The sequence below is a fragment of the Bidens hawaiensis genome, unplaced genomic scaffold (genome assembly GCF_021521415.1).
Source record: "Bidens hawaiensis isolate Kalapana, Puna unplaced genomic scaffold, B.hawaiensis_p1.1 tig00043639_1, whole genome shotgun sequence".
NCBI lineage: Eukaryota > Viridiplantae > Streptophyta > Magnoliopsida > Asterales > Asteraceae > Bidens > Bidens hawaiensis.
Genome location: NW_027505851.1, coordinates 44,818 through 59,346, shown reverse-complemented (window position 1 = coordinate 59,346; position 14,529 = coordinate 44,818). Strand labels below are relative to the sequence as shown.

The following is a 14,529-nucleotide window of genomic DNA, read 5'->3' as shown; positions in this document are numbered from 1 at the left end:
GTGACGTTTGTTAACCAGTGTTGTGTGTTAGCGAGCGTGGATTTAATTGAATTACTTCATAAGTTTAGAAATTGATTTCACTTCACACTGACCACATACTCCTGGTGGATACGATACCTGACTTACCCTAGCTACTTAGGTTAATTAGGTTTTTGCATGACTTGAACAACGGTCATCAAAATGGCGCCGTTGCCGGGGAGTTAGTGCGCTTAGTGTTTTTGTGATTAATTGATTTCTTTGTTTAGTTTAGTTTTTGTTTTTATTTTTAGTTTAGTTTTATTTTCCCATTTTACGCGGGGTGTGTTATTTGTGCAGGTAACAGGTTTATGCACACCCACCATTTAGGAAGAAATTCTCCACTGATTTACAAGCCAGAAATCGAACGGGTAGCTCGGCTCAGATCAGACATCCAGACATGGATGGTCAGTTGATGAACCAAAACCAAGACCCACCACCCGAAATTAACGTTTTCCAACCCGAACAGAATCCACCAAACAATGATCCACCACCACCAATAAACACCAATCAACAACCCCAAAATTCAGCCCGACACTCCAGAAACCGAAACCATGACAGACCCGGGCCATCAGCCCCGAACAATACCCCTCGTCACCGACAGACGATTATTCAAGAGTTTGACCATGTCAGTATTCACACTAAAGATGAAGAAGTTGGAGATGAGGAGGAAGTTGGCCCGAGAAATGAAAATGCGGGTTTGCGTGTTGAAGAGGTTGAGGAACTGGTTAGGGTGAGAGGTAACAGGTGGAGGAACATGAATCTTGATCGAGTTGGTATAGGAAGATATCAGGAGGAACAGAGACAGCCGATTCAGGTTAATCGGGGAGGTTTTGAGGAACCAAGGGCCAGACAAAGGAATTACAGGCCTCCAGTTCAGGGTGTTGTCGGTTCAGACCGCTATTTCAGATGGTGCATCACCGATTGTCCCTCAGGTGCGTGTTCAGGGACAACCGACATTTAAATCTCGTCCGTCCTACATCAACATAGTTCCCCATTTTCACGGACTGGGATCATAAGACCTGTATTCACACTTGTCAGATTTTTCAGCGATTTGCGGGTCTATTGGTGATGGTACTTATGATCAAGATGAGGTCCGGTTGCGGTTGTTCCAGTTTTCATTAAAAGACAAAGCAAAATACTGGTTCAACTCGCTACCGACGCACAGTATTGAGAGCTGGGCCGAGATGCAGCAGGTTTTCCTTAACGAGTACTATTCACAGTCGAAGACTATCGAGGCCCGAATGAAGATTAGACATTTTTCACAGTTACCGGGTGAGTTGTTACACGAGGCCTTTACTCGTTACAAGGAAATGATTAGGAAGTGCCCGCATCATCAGATTGAGTTATGGGAGTTGGTTAAGTGTTTCGTTGACGGGCTGACGCATGAAGACAGAAAGCATTTGAAAGCTTCGTGTAATGGTCAGTTGTTGAATCTACCTGAGGAAGATGATTGGGAATTTTTGGAGTTTATGAGTGAAGATTCCAAGGCAGAGGCAGCTACAGACCGAAGAAGAAAAGTTGGGGTCACCAGAACAGTCAAATCAACCTCGAGCGAGTCAGAAAGAATTGCGGAATTGGAAAGGGAACTCGCGGTTTATAGACGAGAGAAAAAGAAAGAGGTTGGTAAAGTCGGGGTGAAGTTCCCAGTTTGTGTAGAGTGTGGTGAGTTGGGGCATAAGATAGAAAATTGCCCCAAGTTTGATGAGGACGAGTATCCCGACAAGGAGGAAGCTAGTTATGCGTACGGGGATTCCAAAGGCCAAGTGTTTAATTCAAACACCTATCGCCCGGGCCTGAGGAACCACCCAAACTTCAGTTACGGGAACGCCGCGGGTCAGTCAAACCCGAACTTTCAGGGGTCCAGTCAAAACCGATAGCAGAACAGCTATCGCCAGGGCGGTTATCAGCAGGGTTCATACAATCAGAATAGCAGTCGGGAATATAACAGAGATGGTTACCGGGGTGACAGTTCGTCGGGTAATCAGAATCAGGACCAGCAGAAGGGTAGTTTGGGAAATTCAGACGAGTCAGTTCATTTAAAACTCGATGCGTTGTTGAAGCTTGTGTCAGATAATCAGAAAGAAACGCAGAGACAGTTCGAGTTGAGGGATAAGTCGTCAGAAGCAATGTTGAAACAGATTGGTCAACTCGCAGCAGACGTAGCAAGATTTCAGAAAAATGCGGGTCAGTTACCGAGCGACACCACAGTAAACCCGCAGCATGCAAGTTCAAGCTCTAAGAGAGGTAATAGTGTGCACATCAACGCTGTAAGTCTTCTACCTCATTTTGAAATTACCTGTGTTGAAGTTGATTCACCACCACAGTTTTGTTGAGGCGGTGGTGAGTGATGTTAACGATGAGAATGAATGTGTTGGTCAAAAGGAAACAATTTTCCAAAATGAATTGAAGTTAAAAACAGATGAATTATCTTTTTGTGAAAATTGCACTTGTGCGAAATGTTTAGATAGTAAATTGACCAACACGGGAGATGAGGAGGTGGAGGATAATACCATCTCAAGTAAACTCCAAGACCCGGGAGTGTCATTTCTATCAATTCAAATTGAGGAAAATAAAACTGATCGGGCACTTCTAGATCTTGGAGCATGTGTTAGTATCATGCCCGGTAGTTTATATGATCAGTATGAATTTGGCCCGCTAGAAAGGGTGAACACCACCATGGTGTTGGCGGATCAAACTCATACACTTCCTCGGGGCATGGTTACTAATGTAATGGTTCAGGTGGATGAATTTTGCTACCCAGTTGACTTTCTTGTACTTGATTATGCTAAAGGAAATAATACACAATCTGCAGTCATACTGGGTAGGCCATTCTTTGCCACAGCACATGCGGTAATTGATTGTGCTAAGGGAGTTTTGGGAATTAAGTGTGGAGACCGTGATAAACGGTTACCATTGTTTGACAAAATACTCAACAAGTAATAAATAACATGATACAACAAATACACACAAACTTAATTGTGTGTAAATGATACGATGACTCAAAAGAGTAATAGAAAAGAAAATAGACATTTTTAAAGTTGCAGGTTGTAACCAAATAGCAACAACGTGCTAGTAAATCACAAAATAAATAAGTGTTGACGTACAACACAAAGGCTTTTATCAAATAACAAAAAAAAACAAAAAAAACAAAAAAAAACCCTGACATTTGTAATTTGTAACATCGTAAATCCATATACAACAAATATAGTGATTACTATTTTATGAAGTGATTTCTTCATAAAATTGGGAATTAACATGCCGACAGTGGTATGTGTCTAGATTTAGTTTGTTTCAACGTATTCATAAACATGGGTTGGGCACGAAACTCCAAATAAGCATTAAGACAAATTCATAGGGAACGTCTCAAATCGAAATAAATAACAATAAAATGACGACAAATCAATTTCATGTTACCTGAAACGGAACGAACAAAAATTAAGCAGCCTAGCGGCCAAAATTCAGGTCACCACTGAAGACATCATCACCATCACTGTAAAAGAAAGCAGATATAAGAATATACAAAAAAAAAAAATTCAATTCAATTGACATTCTGTGAACACTTAAAAACTTATCTAAAAAAGTAAATAAGTAAATAAATAAAGAATACAGGGTGCAGTTTGATTGAGCAGCTAGCATTAAACAACCTAGTACAATTGCATTAACCAAGGCCAATTCAACCAAAATATGAAAATCTATCAAGAAGCGAAAACCGACCAAAACAATAAACAGCAAAGAAACTTACATCATTAACCTCCATTATATCTTACTAAATTCACAGCGTCACACATATAGATAGACGTGTTCACGGTTTGGTTTGAGAACGTGAAACCGCGCAAACCGGTCCTTGGTTTGGTTTCACGATCAGTTTAGTATTTCAGCTGTAGCTCGGTCGGTTTAAAATATTCCAAATCATAGTGAACTGTTTGGCTTATGGTTTATACCAAAAACCTCAAACTCATTATATTGCATACATCAAGATTAGTCCTATAAAGAAAATAATTATAAGATTCAAAGCAAAATGATGTCAATAACTTAATAAGATAAAAAAACAAAATCCGAAACCAAGCATTTTATCAAACACCTGGCGTGCAGTAAACTTCACCGAGCAAGAATCAAAATGCAAGCAATAATATGGCATCGATAAACTTCCACACAAAACAGAACATAAATACAAGGAGATCAACATATAATATAGAAAATTAGAATGTTAAAATTCCCTAAATATACTTATAAATAAATGACATCAAGTGAAAGAACGAACTATGAACAACAACTAAAATCTAAAGAACATAATATAAACTGAAGAATTAATACCTGACAGTAACGTCATCCACAGAGCTCCAATAGTTTGGTGAGAGAATACAGCTAGAGGAGAAAGATTTGCATGTATGAATTTTAAAAAGCAAAGATAACTAAACACAGGAATATAACACAACTGAGAATATAACACAGGAAGCCTAATTCTGAAGAAACAGTGAAATACCCTCACATTAGATACTTGCAAAAAATAATATATATATATATATATATATAACTACTTCATAGTCAAGAATATGACCATACAATTCATTTAGTGTTTTTGCAAATATGTGAGTTGAGTTAAAAAAAGCAAGGGACCATTTGTGTAAAGAAACAATGAATTAAAATACAAAATTTGAAGGGACCCCAAAAGAAAGAAAAGTGAAAACCTAGGTTTGGTTTGCAAAGCAAGCTGCCGTCAGTCAGTCAGTCAGTCAGTGGTGTTGATCAAATTCTAACAGTAGTACTTCACGTAAGAGGACGGTATCATCAAGAAACGAGGACCAAACGCATACGAAAGCAAAGTTTGCAACTGGAAAACCAAGGTGCAAGCAAAGGAGGATCTTGAATTGGAAAGAAAACTTGCCAAAAAACTCAAACTAGGGGGAGATGATGATGGGCTCAACATCTTGTTTGAGGGAACTTCATCGATATTCGATTCTTTCGAGACCCAACAAAATACACACACGGAACGTTCCAACAAAGAAACATAACAACAGCTCAAAGAAAAACCCGGATCTCGATGCTGAGATTAAAAGTGATGATGAATTGATTGAAGAACATGAAACTGATAGTGATACCCAACATGAGAATAGTGATCCGGTAATGGATATTCAAGCAAAATATGTGCCACCTCAGCTAAGATCCAAGTCCAGAAATGAATCGGAAGAGTATTCTCAAATCCAAAAACGTGTGCGCAGTATGTAAAGCTAAGAATTTTATACTGATATTGGTCTTACATTGTATTCTTGATTATGCAATTAACAAGGTGACAATTTTGGTTATTAATCTTCATTTCAGGTCTTTTAAATTGGTTGGGTGAATCCAATGTGGAAGGAATTACAGGGGAAATGTCCTCGATTTTCCAGGTTAGCTTTCAAATTTCATGTATTTCCTTCCTTTTTTTTTTACCATAATAGTTATTCCAATAGTCTCATTTTCAACTTTTCATATGCAGTCTATTAGCCGCAGCGACGGTGCTCGAATTATCAGTGAAGAAATTTTGACATCATGTTCGGGCGGACCTCGTGGTAACGAACAGTTGAGTCTCGTTATTATGCCTTACAGATATAATCCATAATTCTGTTTGGTATTCCTTTGACATAATAATTTGTACCCTTGCAGGTATGCTGCTGTTTTTGCAGCTTTAGTTTCTGGTTTGGTTTGCTTGGTTGGGATTGACTTTGGTGCAAAGCTGCTTGCTTCACTTGCAAAGTGTTTTGAGGTTCATTGTTAGGTTTTTATGCAATCCACATAAAAGATCTGATTTTAATAAAAAAATATATGTTTGCAACAGGATGAGTATCAGAAGGAAGACAATCTTTCCTTGAGGAATCTGACTCTTCTTCTCTCTTATTTGTACATATTTGGAGTTTGCTCAAGGTTGTTAATTATTATTCACTCTCTTTTGAAATTTCATATTGGAGTTAAATGTAATTTATATAATAGCTTGTTTTCTTATTAATGAAACTTTGTTATAATACCATTTCAGTGATTTAATATACGATTTCATGATGATGCTGAGCTCACGGTTGACCGAGGTCGATGTTTCCACTATCTTGACTGTTCTTAACTGTAAGCTTCTCAATACTTCATTGTTTATTAACTGAGCTGTCTAAATTTATCAGTATGTCAATTTATAAGTACTTGCTATCTGCATTCATTAGGTTCTGGGATGCGATTGAGGAGTGACGACCCTGCCGCCATGAAAAACTTTATTGTTAGTATCCAAAACAAGGTGACAGAACTCAAGACTGCATCTGGAGATAGCCAGGGAAACACTACAAGTAAAAGAATACGCATTTTTTTTACTTCATTATTGTTTTTCTCTTTTATATTTGCTGATTCTAAGTTTACACATAACTTTATTCGCTTCACGCGTGACAGATGGAGTTCATGCTTGAAACCATATTTGACATCAAAAACAACAAAAAGAAGGCTAAAGAGGACACTTTACAACATACTCGCATCAAGAAGTGGCTTCAGAAGGTCATTATAATTTGCTATTTTCTTGTATATTGTTATATTGCTTAACATGTATACTTGAAAAGAATCCTTTTTTACCTGTGTTCATTTCAGTTAAGGGTAGAAAGTATTTTAGTCCGGGGATTGAAATGGAGCAAGCTTCTTGACCCTGAGAAAAAAGGCCAATGGTGGTTATCTGGAGAGATGATGTCATCTACCACAAATAATAATAATATTGAAAATTTTGCAAAAAAGATGGATAAAGAAAGCTCAGAAGCTCAAAAGTTTCTTCAACTTGCTGCTAGACAAAGAATGAATACAGATGCAAGAAGGGCCATATTTTGTATTATTACAAGTGCGGAGGATTATATTGATGCGTTTGAGAAACTGTTGAGGTTGGATTTGCAAGGGAAACAGGTATGCATCTAATCTATTATGCTCTTATTATTAAAGTTAAAATAATGTCTTTTTTTTTTTTAATTTTTAGTTTGCCATGATATTGTAGGATAGAGAGATCATGCGGGTCGTTGTGGAGTGCTGTTTGCAGGAAAAGGTATTCAATAAATATTATTGTGTCCTGGCTTCAAAGTTATGCAATCATGACAAGAACCACAAGTTCACATTACAGGTATTTCATTGGACGGGTTGGTTAGTGGGTCAATCGGGATCGTTTTTTGTATGAGTGGGTAATGGGTTGACCTGAAAAACATTTATACATTGCTTAATAAGTCGATTTTTCAAGATATATTATTGTTTTATTATTGTTCAGTACTGCATATGGGACCAATACGCGGAACTGGAATCAATGGAGCTAATGAGATCATTGCATCTGGCAAAGTTTATTGCGGAAATAGTGTCCGGTTTTACACTTTCACTTGCGGTTTTAAAGAAAGCAGATCTACACGACGCCACAAAACTCTGCTAAAAAGATAATGCATTTTAAGATGTTTTTTGAGGCTGTTTTTGAGTATGCCGATAGTCCGGTCTGGAATATATTCAAACGTATAGGTGGGTCCGAACAATATGAAAGCCTTAGAACTGGAATCACGTTTTTCATAGAAAGGTATGTTTTGGGGAACGAAAAACAATTTGCGGGGAAATACAAAATCGCCAAGAAAGCCCTTAGGAGTGTTGAAGAAGAAGACCCATTTCTTTAAATGAATTTTTTTTTTTGGCTGTAAGAAAATTTTGTAGCTAGATTCAAAATGATTTTGTTGACAATTTTTATTGTTATTTTGAGATGTTATGAAGAAACTTATTTGATTGAACAAGATGGATGTTAATGATGACTTTGTTAAAAAAATAGCATTTTTATTTTTCTAATTTTATTGGTACAAAAAATTGATTATTATTAGCAGTTTTTTTAATATCTAGTTTTTATTATTATTATCAAACCAGATTACAAAACTTATGCAATAATTTCTATAGCATTTTACTTATATTGCACCAGAATAAAAAATAACAGCGTGCAAGTACCTACAAATGCTCTTAAAACTTAAAAGTTACTATCAACTTCAACCACGAATCAACTAATGGCCACAAATAAATCCATTATCTTCCGAATATAAATATATAACAACTAGATTTTATCCCCCGTAATATAGGGCTTGTTTTACATTATTCATTTTTAATATTTATATATGTATATTTGGATTTTAATTTTATTTATTGTAAGAAATTTAATTATTAATATACTTGCGGTTTGATGATGAAATGGTTTCATAAATAAATGATATGTTATAATCCGGTTTAAAAGCTATCTGGGTTTGGTGATACCCATTACCCGTTTATTTTCTTTATTATAAATTTGTTTCTTAATTATAAACAATATATTTTTTAAATAAAATATGATATTAATTTTTAGCATATTTCTATTTTATAGGATTTTCATATCAAATATTTGATGAGATTATTTTTTAATATAATGAGATGTTGTAACCCGTTTAAGAGCTATCTGGGTTTTGTGAGACCTTTACCCGTGAATTCGGGTCAAATGTGTGAGAAGCCTTCATTTACAAATAAAGTAATCTGATGGCTTGAGAGAATGGTTGTTTTACATTTTTCGTTTTTTAATATTTATTTTTTGGATTTTAATTTTCTTTATTGTAAGAAAGTTAATAATATACTTAGGGTTTGATGATGAAAGGGTTTTATAAATAAATGATATGTTATAACCCGTTTAAAAGCTATCTGGATTTGGTGACTCATGACCCGCTTATGTTTTTTACTATAAAATTGTTTATTAATTATAAATAATATATTTTTCTTTTAAAATTGGATTTTAATTTTAGTATATTCCTATTTTGTAGGATTTTCATATCAAATAATTGGTCAGATTATATTTTAATTTAATGAGATGTTATAACCTGTTTAAGTGTTATCTGGTTTTGGTAAGACCCATACCCATGAATTTGGGTTAAATCAATGAGAGTCCTTCATTTAAAAATCAAGTAATCTGGTGACTTCCATAAAAGGAGGGAGCGACCAAATCGTGACACGTAAGATATTAGGGTTTTTGTTTATATATATTATAGATTCATTTAATTAAAACTAATGCGTTTCCTTTGATAAGGCTAGTAATATTCTTCAAGAAAGAATATTTATATAACATAAAGAACATATAACAATTCTAGCAATTGCTTCTTATTTTTATTTTTTCCTATTTGTCTCTTTTCCCACAAACATATTCCCACTTCAACTTTCTTATGCTTGGCTTGTTCGCACCACAAAAGACCAAAACGACATTTGGGGATAAATAAATAAATCAAGAATCCAATCCTAACTTTGTATCCTCATTCTCAATAAAATAATAATAATAATAATAATAATAATAATAAAACAGGTGACACGATAAGGCGTGAATGAGACTGATAACCTCTACCCATAAACAACAATTTGTATGTCGAAAATAAATCGTAAGCATGGAACTCAAGACCAATACTTATAAAATGAACTCAGATCAATCATTTCTATTTTCAAGTCGATCATCAATGACCGACCAATAATTTAGCTCTCAAAAATCAGATAAATTCTAGACTAAAATATCTAAAGCGCATGCCATAACCTCTACCCTAACGATTAGACACCAATATCATCTGACACAAAGATGAATTACCACTATAGCTTGATGGTTTTAGAGTTTTATTGTTTTATTTTATCGGTTTTTCTATTTCAGTTATTTTTATTACAAAGGATTTATTTTTTTTGAACGGCCAACAAAAATTTATTAAAACTAGCAAGACGCTAGAACCACCAAATACAATACATTTAAATTTAATAAGTTTTCCAAGTCAATCGTTGTTTACCAAGTGGGGTAAACAGAAATTAAATAATAAAAAAGCTAAATAAAGTGTGTATTTTAAGGATGCTATTGTAGTTATCATCAAATTAATGAATCAAAGTCCTTGATATAGGACACACCTATCTAATCAACCTTATAAATCCATAATATATATTATAAACCTTAAGGGTGACTCTCTTTTTTTATTCCTTTTCTCTGTGAATCATTATAAGATCATGCGTAGTTAACACTATGTATATCCAGGCATTTTGTGTCATGTGATGTATAGTTAGTTTTTGGGCATTTGTAAAAAGTGGGTGTAGTAAGAAAACGCCTCTCTCCTCCCCTCCTCTCTACCTCTCTCTCACACAACCCTTAAAATTTAAGCCAACATCACGTTATGTAGAAAACGCTCACCTCCAAAATGCCACCTATAATTAGAGGTGCACAAATCGGGTATTAAAAAACCGGGTTCGGGTATGGAACCGGGTACGGGTATGATCGGGTATTGGAAAACTGGATATTAGTAACAACCGGGTCGGGTTCGAGTCCGGGTATTGGCATGAAAAGCCATACCCTATGTACCGGGTCCGGGTCGGGTATTGAACCGGGTTTTCAATACCCGGGTATTTGAATACCCTATTTTCGGGTATTGAAAAAACCTATTTTCCGGGTATTTGAATACCCTATTTCTGGGTATTAAAAAAATCAATTTTCTGCAGCATTCTTCTGTTAACGGGCCTACTTTGTTTTTTTATTATAACTCTATTTTTTTTGCATACAAACTTCAAAGTTCATTCAAACATATGTAAATAACTAAACAATTATATAAAAAAAACATATATTTTATGTGTTTTCAATTGTTGTTTGATATATCAAAAGACGTTGCTCTAAACAAAATATTTATATCAAATATATGCTACAAAAAAGATCCGTTGAAGAACGGCTATAGATCTGTGGGTAGCCACACAACCATTGTCAAGTGTCACACAGACATATGTGCATAAAAACTAATATCAGGTACGCAAAAAAATCCAGTTCAGGTATGTAAAAACCCGGTTCGGGTATGCAAAAAACCCGGGTTTCGGGTATAACTATAACCGGGTCTCGGGTACAGCTAGAACCTGGTTTCGGGTATTATGGGGTTTATATCGGGTACGGGTTCTGGTTCGGGTTTCAGCATTGAAAGTCATACTCTATCTGTACTCTACGGGTAGGGTCGGGTATAAAAAACCCGGGTTTAAAAAAACCGGTTCTGTGTTTTTTTGGGTCCGGTTCCGAGTTCGGGTTTTTTGTACACCTCTACCTCTAATGCCTGGGGGAGGCGGTTTCAGACATTATATATGGGCTCAAAACGCCCGTTTGGGGTTGCCACTACGAACGGTCTAAATCTCTGAAAAGTACTATTAAAAAACTTTTGCATGTTCTAAAGATAGGTAGAAAGAAGGTACATGTAATTTAAATTTAAAAGAAAATATTAAGACTCACGAGAAAATAAAGTATGCACTAACATACAAATTTAACAAGAAAACACATGTCTAGGTTATTTCAGATTTCTATAAATGTACATTGACGTGGAATTAACAAATACGCTATCCTATCAAATGGACCCTATCATTTGATGATATGACGCGATAACATGATAGGAAAAATGGTTAAACAAAGTAAGTATTAAATGGCATAGGGCATATTATTATGTGACACTTGTATGTACCATAAACTATCATTTGCATATATTAAAAGCATTTTAGTGTTACGTTTTAACGTAATAAATTGCTTTAAAACTAAATGCTAATTCAATGATCTAAAAATATAGAAGCTGCACAACACTCTTGGCAGGCAGAGAAATTACAAAACGACGTCAACGAACTGGGCTTTATATTAAGAAGCCCAATTCCAATTTAAAATAACTGTGAACTGTGAGTCTGTGAAGTGTGAATTGTGGGTAGATAAAGTGTGAAGTGTGAGTGAGTGAGTCCAGGATTTGACTATTTATTTCACTAGTTTTTTTATATGGCCGATTACGGTGCCAAGGAAAGAATATTGATTTTGGGCCAATCCATTTGGGTAGGGCAGTTGGCCCAAGTAATGTGAATTATTTTGTTGAGCCAGCGTCTCATGAAAAAAAAAAAAAAAAAAAGAAGCATAAAGTTTAATACTTAATACAAATGATAGAATACTATTAAGTGTATTTCAGTCTTTGAGATTTAAAGTTGGTTTTGAGATAAGCTTAAGATCATATTTCGGGTAATGACCATCCTAACATGTAATTATAAACAACGTAAGATTATAAACTGTTTATTAAAATTTGTGATCGATTTGTGATGCTTGTCATTAAACTTAATGGTAACATTCTATGTTGCCAACGTGAATGCCTTAGATTTGCATATTTACGTACAAGTGAACAAACTCCAAAGTATGGCCAGGTAGATGTTGGATTGATGATCTATAACATATTAATTATTGTTGTTATTAAACGTCAAGTAATTTCTCTACGATTCAGATAACAATGCTAGAAACGAGACACTTCATGTGCACGGTGTTCTTGGCGACCTTCTGGAGCTATTCTTCATCCTTCCAAACCTATCTTAAACGCCATAACAAAACGTTATCTTGCCTTGCCGGGTCGCTGCATATTTAATATAGTATATATCTTTTTATATTATATATGTTGGTTGTGACTAAAAACTTAAATGAAGATGATAACATTGTCTTGTTCAATAAAAACAAACTGCTGAGCAATTTGGTGGAATTAAATGTTGAGTGTTGTAGTAAACGAGAATGTGGTTGACCTAATCTTACTTATATTATACTTTTCAATCTGTTCATTTCTTTTAACATAATATATTACTATATATTTTATCTATATTAGTAAACCAATATACCAACTCATGTAATATTTAATAATATTAGAAGATTTCTGCAGAATATTAAATTAAAAAGGAAGCTTTCATCAATTAATATAGTTTTTATTTCTCATTTAGTAGTAGGTAAAACTGATTCATGATACTCGTCGTTTTATTATGATAATAATTATTTAAAGGCTTGATTTTAATTCAAATATAAGTTATATATAATATATATTAGTTAAAATAATCATTGAAGTTATAATCTACAAATTCACATTATGAATATTTAATTGCATGCATATATATATATAACACAACTAAAAGAAACAGTTATCAATAATTTAGTGACACAAGAATAGAAAAAGCCACTAAGTGTTCAAGTTCACGTATCGAATAAGAAGTATGATCACTACCGTACATGAAAAAACTCAATGATTTAATTATTATTCGGTTTCTATCTTTTACAAGTGGACACTACTGATAAATCATCTTCAATAAGCTTTATTTGATTAATAATAATAATAATAATAATAATAATAATAATGTCAGCTAGCTTAACTATGGGCCAAATAGTCAACATGGTGCATAGCGTTAAAGACAGACCCCGATGTAAAATTGAGGTTATTAAAAGTTATAATTAAGATTGTTTTTAGGCCCAACCTAGACTAGACATACTAGCTAGGTGTCATGTGAGACAATACGCGACGTTATTAACTCCCAAGTACCAACTAAAAAACATTAAGGACCACATATGAATTAAAACATATATAGCGTGGGATGGGATCAAAGGTTAAAGCCATACAATACAATCATGCATGGGTACTATAACAACTAGGGACTTTCAACACGTAATTCTTTTTAATCTAAACCATGTGTTTACTTTTTTCTTTTTTGTTTCAAACGAGTGAGTTCTATTCATATGTTGTGGCGGTTCAGTTTTATATAAAACATTAGCTTAAAAAGAAACAAATATGTAACATCGATCGCAAATCATATAAACGTATACCGACACCTGTTCCAACAGTACCGTGAAGAGGTAGGTCCCAGCAGAGCCCAGTTGGACCCGCAGGACTCACCTTGAAGAGAGACGTCTGCGCAGAAACCAACTGGATCCGCAGGACCCACCATGCTCAGAGACGTGACGTCCTTACGCGCAGTACGCAAGCTGTTCCCGCAGGAAATGCCTCCCAATGGTGAAGTACTCCGCCTGTTCCCGCAGCTGCGGATACAAGCCATTAGGGAAGGCCACCCGCGCAGCAAGGCTACACGCACAAGGCACTTAACTCTCAATAATTCAGTTGTCACCTGAAGGAATGAGCAAAGCCGGGAGCAATCCCGCACAAAGGCGGGAGGGGGAATACTCCCGCCCAAATAAGCCAGTCCGTACGATACGGGAAGATCTTCTGTACTGTACCTGACGAGGTATGGGCAAAAGATCTGACCAAAGATACGACAGCTTATTGACAACAGTATGGCGAGCAGCATGCTCTTGTACTGTATGTCACTATTAGCCGCTGCCTACTCACCAACTCCTGTCATACCACGTGCATAGCCGGCAGTTGGTGGAAAAGGAATAGTACACAGCAGGCCTGGTCACTGGCAGCCGTTGCCTATCCACCAACTACCAGCATGGCACGTGCGTAGGCCACAGTTGGTAGAACAGGAATACTATTCAGCCGGCTACACCTTCTTGGAAACCTACCTTCGGCTATAAATACCCCAAATGGTATGATCTTATCATCTTATCATCATATACTATCTCGTATTACATATTATACCTGATATCTGCTCTAGCAATCTCTTAATATACATTTATATTCAAGAGCAATCTAGTCTGATTCTCACGCCGGAGGGTGGTCACAAGGAGGAACCCCCCTTCTCAGTGACGAGCTCACGGTG

General features: G+C 35.6%; 1 pseudogene across 1 annotated transcript; it reads left to right on the top strand.

Moving 5' to 3' along the window:
* Positions 1–1,487: 1,487 nt before the first annotated feature.
* Positions 1,488–7,772, top strand: LOC143615612 (uncharacterized; annotated as a pseudogene). Its single transcript, XR_013150504.1, has 13 exons — positions 1,488–1,781; positions 2,010–2,285; positions 4,768–5,236; positions 5,338–5,405; positions 5,495–5,577; positions 5,662–5,761; positions 5,834–5,919; positions 6,029–6,111; positions 6,204–6,333; positions 6,426–6,525; positions 6,616–6,918; positions 7,007–7,129; positions 7,271–7,772. The product of XR_013150504.1 is annotated as an uncharacterized LOC143615612 (transcript).
* Positions 7,773–14,529: the final 6,757 nt, after the last annotated feature.